Raw genomic sequence first — 6,098 nt, forward strand, 5'->3', positions numbered from 1 at the left:
TCTTTAACATCTAGCTCGTCGCTGCATTCAGACACTACGTCCAAAACTTTTCTGACGCTCACGCAGATAGGCTCTTGACCAATCATGCAGAAGCGATCATTTCGCCCCACGAATTTGACAGTCCTTTCACCGTGATCATATTTTTCTTGAGATTTGACAGACGAACGCTATCCGCAGAGCATCGTTTTCTGAATCGCAAGAGCGTTGATTAATTAAGCATCAGGTCCACCATCTGTCTTTTGTAATGCTGTTTAAAAATGGGAGCTATGATCTTTTGGCCGCTGCAGCCGCTTCCCATCTTGTCTTGTTCAGGCTTTGCTTGCATCTGTGCTGACGTTTCGGGCGGTATGCCGGAGGCACCGCGTCTTTGTCGATTCCGTTTGGGAATACCAGGTATTGACGACGTCGCAGAAAACCTTGTCGGTGTCGCTGTTCAGAAGACTCTGTCGGATTCTTCTAGCTTTGCGAGATGTATGCTCGTCTTTCAGTTCGTAGTAAATAGCACGCGCTCCTTGTATCGCGCGAGTATCTGCCTTAAACCCGCAGCGTTGTAGTGCGGATGCGGCGAGGTGGTAAAGTTTGTCTTTAAACAGCTTGCGGCTGAACTCTAAAAAGTGGAGGCAAAATAGTACGATGTAGGTTCAAACAGACAGGAATGCTGCATCTGGCTCGGGTGATCTATTTCGCACCCCAGACACTCTTCTTTGAGCTTGACATTGATGATGTGCTGTAGTACCACGGTGACCACGCCTTTAATGACGTTGTAGCCGAGGTCCGTGAAGAATCCGTCTGTGATATCGATCGGAGTACGCCCACTTCCATTAGGGACCGGACGATTCTGCAGGATCGTCCTCTGTATGTGTTGTACCGCTTGTCATCGCGAGCGTCAGGAACAGTGTGGAGAGAAAGTCGCTGATGTTTTCTGAAGCGTAGTCTTGAGACATTTTGGGGAGAGGCTCTGTCTACTGATTTTTATAATGGCTATAGTAAATGGGGGGGAGGTCCGACGGCCCACTGGTTGCGCGCGCACTTCTCGGGGTGGAACAGCTGTACTTTAACTCTGGAATAGCCATCGCGCATATCGCACCACTTGATCATTCTGTTGATGTTGGAAAAAAGGGTCTCCAGGCATAAGGTCAGCCCATTTGAACAAAAATTGCATCTCGTACAGCTCGTGATGTTCGTCGTGCAGGATAGCCCGGTGCGATCGCGAAGCTTTGTGTTGTCTTTGCAGAAGAAAAAGTAAACGCAGTCATGTGTTTCTTTTAGAATGATCGCCGACCACACGGTAACGACCGTTGGGCATTACGAGTCCACTCGGCGATGTACAAAGGTTCTTCGCGACTGTCGTTTAAATCCTTCCAGACGTAGTTGTAAAACAACGTCCAGTCCTTGTCAGGGAACGCCACGCAGGGGTCTTGTCCGGGTACGTATTCGCCTTTTTTGTCAGCCTGTAGAGGTTACAACTCGAGACTCTTTGTTAAACGCATAGCCTATTACGCGGTTACTCTCCATCAAAATTTCGTCCGTCACGTTGTTCTTATTTTCGTGAAGATCTTGGTCAGACTCGATATACCCTTGTGTTTTTTTTCGGTGCAGAGCAGATTTCTCTCGAATAGATCGTCGTCCATTCTCTTGGTGGGGTTTGAGGGAAGCTGCTTTCCCGGTTGCATGCCATGTGGTGTATGTCGTATTTTGACCCTCGACATTACCCCCCACTTTTATTGTAACAAACCGGGTGCCTTCTTTGTTATGCAGTGGCATCGGGGAGCAGCTCCGGTGGTGGTGTGAACAGTAGCCAGATGCGCGAATATGGTCTAGAGAATGACATGAGTTGACGATTTACAACTGTTTAAATTCAGTACAGAGAGGTCCGGATATGATTTGCACGCATTGCCCGAGGGGAAAGCCGCAGCTGCCGTATCCATAACGCATCCCTGTGTCGAGATAATACGCTCGCAGGTAAAGCTACAATAATATACGGGGTGTAATCCGGCAATTTTTCTATGGTAGGGAGGTAAAACAAATCATACCGGATTAAAACTCGACGCTGTTCGTGCGGGGATGAAACGCTGATTACGCACCGCTTAAACGTCACGCGATTTGGAGTGGCGGGTGTTTTGCCAATCAAATCTTTTATCATCGATAGTCTTTAACACAGTTTTACCGCCTTCAATATCGTAATACAATTATTATATATATATATATATAGAATGCTTTATTTAATTACTTATTCATTCCTTGCTTTGTTTATTTGTTTATTTACTTATTATTACTTGCTTTGTTTATTTGCGTATTCATTATTTATTTAATCACTTATATAACCAATTCTTTCTTTAATCACTTATTCGCCGATTTATTGTTTTATTTAATCACTCGTTGCTTTATTTATTCACGCATAAGATACGCGTCAACCTCATTAAAACATGTCCAAACATGATCTCCGGAAAAGAGAGAAAAATGTTCGGTAACCGTACGGGCAAAAGTTCAAGAGTTCAACTCCAGACGTGGGCAATCCCTCACAATGTGGACAGATACTGTCAAAGGGCAAAAGTTCAACATAAAGGGGGCAGTCCCTCACAATGGGGCGGATACGGTCAAAGGTCAATGCAAAGGGGGTGGGCCCTCACAACGTGGGTGGTCCGGAAGTAATTCAACCCCCCCCCGCAAAGGTCAAGGGTCACCATCAATCATTTTTACACAATGATCCCTATATATACTACTAACAGTTCTTTCTGGTTCTCAAATCTGATTGACTGAGAGCCATGTGATATTCCACCAGGATCACCATGGGAATTGACTGTTGAACCGCTTCACCGACTGTTTGTATCACTCCACCACTAAACTAACTCGGACTATGCTGTCCTTGGAACTGCGTCACTCTGAAGAAGTTAGACAGCTAGCTAACAAGCAAACAAACACACACACACACACGCACGCACGCACAGCACGCACGCACGCACGCACGCACGCACACACACACACACACACACACACACATACATGTCTGGTTTACTATCTCCGTGGGGACAGTCCATAGGCGTAATGAGTTGTATACTGTACAAATTGTATATTTTATCCCCTATCCCTAACCCAACCCCTAAACCTAAAGATAATACAAAACTTTTTGCATTTTTAGATTTAAAAAAAATATTGTTCTGTTCAACTTATAAGCTTTTTTGCCCATGAGGACCTCAATTTTGGTCCCCACAGTGACACGAGTCCCCATTGAGTTGTGTGCATTCAGGTTTAGGTCCCCACCGGGATATACAAACATGAACACACACACACGAAACAGTTTGTCCTTTGCAGAATGTTTTCTTCTGTGATGCTTTCTCATTTTTTGTAAAACTGACATACAATAAACAAGATATGGAATTACAAACTGCACATTAATTCTTTTGTTTGACCATATAAACGCGTGCACTGCCATCTGCACATGGGTGTACATGTGATGCGATAGGACTTTCTTTCATTACATTTACATTTACATTTAGTCATTTAGCAGACGCTTTTATCCAAAGCGACTTACAAAAAGTATAAGGAGCAATAAGCGATATGTCATACAGGAGCAATAATACAATAGGTGCCAATACAAAGTTACTAGTTTTAACAAAAGCTAGACCACTACCTGTTGAGAGAAAGCAGTTTTTTTTCTTCATTTGTCTGTCGAGTATTCACAGAAGAGGTGGGTTTTAAGTCGTTTTTTGAATGTTGTGAGAGATGTGGTTGACCGGACCGAATTAGGAAGAATGTTCCACCAGGAAGGAGATCTTGATGGGGTGTAGGAGTGTAGGAGTGTAGGAAAGTATGTCGGTGCAGATCCAGTGATAGTCCTGTAGGCAAGCATTAGTGACTTGAATCTGATACGGGCTTCAACCGGTAGCCAGTGGAGGGAGATGAAAAGGGGCGTCACATGAGCCCTTTTGGGCTGTTGGAAGATGAGGCATGCTACTGCGTTCTGAACCAGCTAGAGCGGTTTCATAGCCTTTGCAGCAAGACCAGCAAGGAGAGCATTGCAGTAGTCCAACCTTGAGATTACCAGGGCCTGGACAAGTAGTTGTGCCGCATGCTCAGTGAGATAGGGTCTCGAGCTCCTCCATGACACCCTGAAGGTGTCATTATCAAATTATATCGATCACAGTTTAACTTCCAAGAATCAATATTATGCTAACACATAATACGAATGCTTACAGATAGTAAGTAATAAACTTACAGGCATCTCTCTCTCCAAGGCAAAGATAGTTCGCATGGTGAATCGAGACTAATGCTGTCAAATGACTGAGATCTAAATCTCAAAACTGCGCATGTATGGAATAACAATCTTCAATACTGGAAAATGGCCACTAGGTGGCAACTGTACACCATGATAATTGGAACATGCACTGAAACGAAACGTTGTCAGTGTTGGCAGAATCTCTAGCAATTTATTCACAGCATTCATGGTTTAAAAAAATTACACCGCGGGACGCAAGGGTCTCGATCATGCGCTTAAGATAATAGAAATTGCCCTGTAGACTTGCTACAGTAAATAAGAGCATGTTAAAAGCAATGGGGAAAAAACTATGGAAAATGGGATTAACACATTCTCGGCGAGTTGCCTTTTAAAAGTCTCTCTCTTTCATTCACACGCACACCCTGCATTGTTATTTCTCACTAATAACTTCACTGAAGCAGCACATTTAAAAGTGATGGTTTGGAATTAGTAGCGGAGGTTTGTTTAGCTGTTATGCTGGGCTGGAATTCGTGGCGGAAGAAAGTAGTTCCCCAGTTCCTGTAAAACGGAAGGTCCTATGTTCTTTCTGATTCGTCTACACATGTGTGCCTCGAACTGTTGTGTAAATGCAATATCTCTCTTGTAGTCGTAAATAGTGCTCTTATATTAGCGGCTGTGAATACCTCTGCCACTCGGCCTGCGGCCTCGTGACTATGGCCTAATCTCAGCCATGCTGATATAAGACACTCCTACTCGAGCGATATTGAATTATAAATCACACTACAGGGAGGGAGCACTTATGCTGGGTAACAGACAACTGGGATTTCGGATTTCCACCTCAAACCCAGAAATAAATGTCTGGAACGCCACTCAAAGTCGGACATGGGAACTCTGAGTCTGAACTCTCAGATCGATCAACCCGACTTGAGGGAGACACATCATTTTAAGTCACGCCCAAGATGCCTTCAGTCAGTGGCCGTTTCTCAATTCCAAGAAAGCAAAGAACAGACTTGTGTTCTCGTGGAGACTGATCTTGCGAGGCAGCCTCGGAAGAACGAACTTGGATGGACATGCCGCAGTGACTTCTGGGACTTCAAGCTGGTTCCGTAGGCACGCAAGGCTGCATTCGATGTATCTTCGATATCGAGAACACATCCGGGTATTTTCATGCGTTCTCTGTTCTTGTGTTCTTGAGTATTGGAACGGACTTTGACGGTTATTGATGATGTAGAGCGAGAACACGAGGAAGAATGCATATTGAGAAACGGCCAGTGTCATGGTTCTGCCTCTTCTTGTCATGTCTTTCTTGGTCTTGTGACAGAACAAATATTATTGTCCCCTTGACATAATATGCGTTCTCTCCGGTGTCTCGTCTCGTAGCCCCGCCCTCTCGTTCCCTTGTTAGCTTCCCCTTGGTGTTTGATCCCTGTCATCTGCCCGTCACCCTCCCTGTGTAATCATCCCTCGTTAGTGTTCCCCTATTTAGAGCCTCTGTTTTTCCTGTCCTGTGTCGGTTCATTGTTCAATGTCCACTGTTCCTAGTTCATAGTCCTTCGTACCTCGTTCCAGTGAGTCCCCGTCGCGTATTTCTTGTTTCTGCCTTGCCTTGCCCTGCTTTGTCCGTTAATCTGAGTTTGATTTGTTTATTATTTTAGTTCTCATTTTGCCCCCTTGAGGGAAGTTTTTGTTTGTCCTTTTGAAAAGTATTTTGTTTATACTGTTTTGTTCCCCCATCGTGGGTTTTTGTTTTTTAATTATCATGTAATTTTGTTGTGTTAACCCCTTAACTGCTGCCTGCATCTGGGTTCTCCCCCACAATTCATGACAGAATGAACCGACCAAAAATGAACCCAGCAGGCAGAATAGAGGCAAGAGCGATCCC

This window comes from Triplophysa rosa, unplaced genomic scaffold (assembly GCF_024868665.1).
Source record: "Triplophysa rosa unplaced genomic scaffold, Trosa_1v2 scaffold361_ERROPOS137439, whole genome shotgun sequence".
Taxonomy (NCBI): Eukaryota; Metazoa; Chordata; class Actinopteri; order Cypriniformes; family Nemacheilidae; genus Triplophysa; species Triplophysa rosa.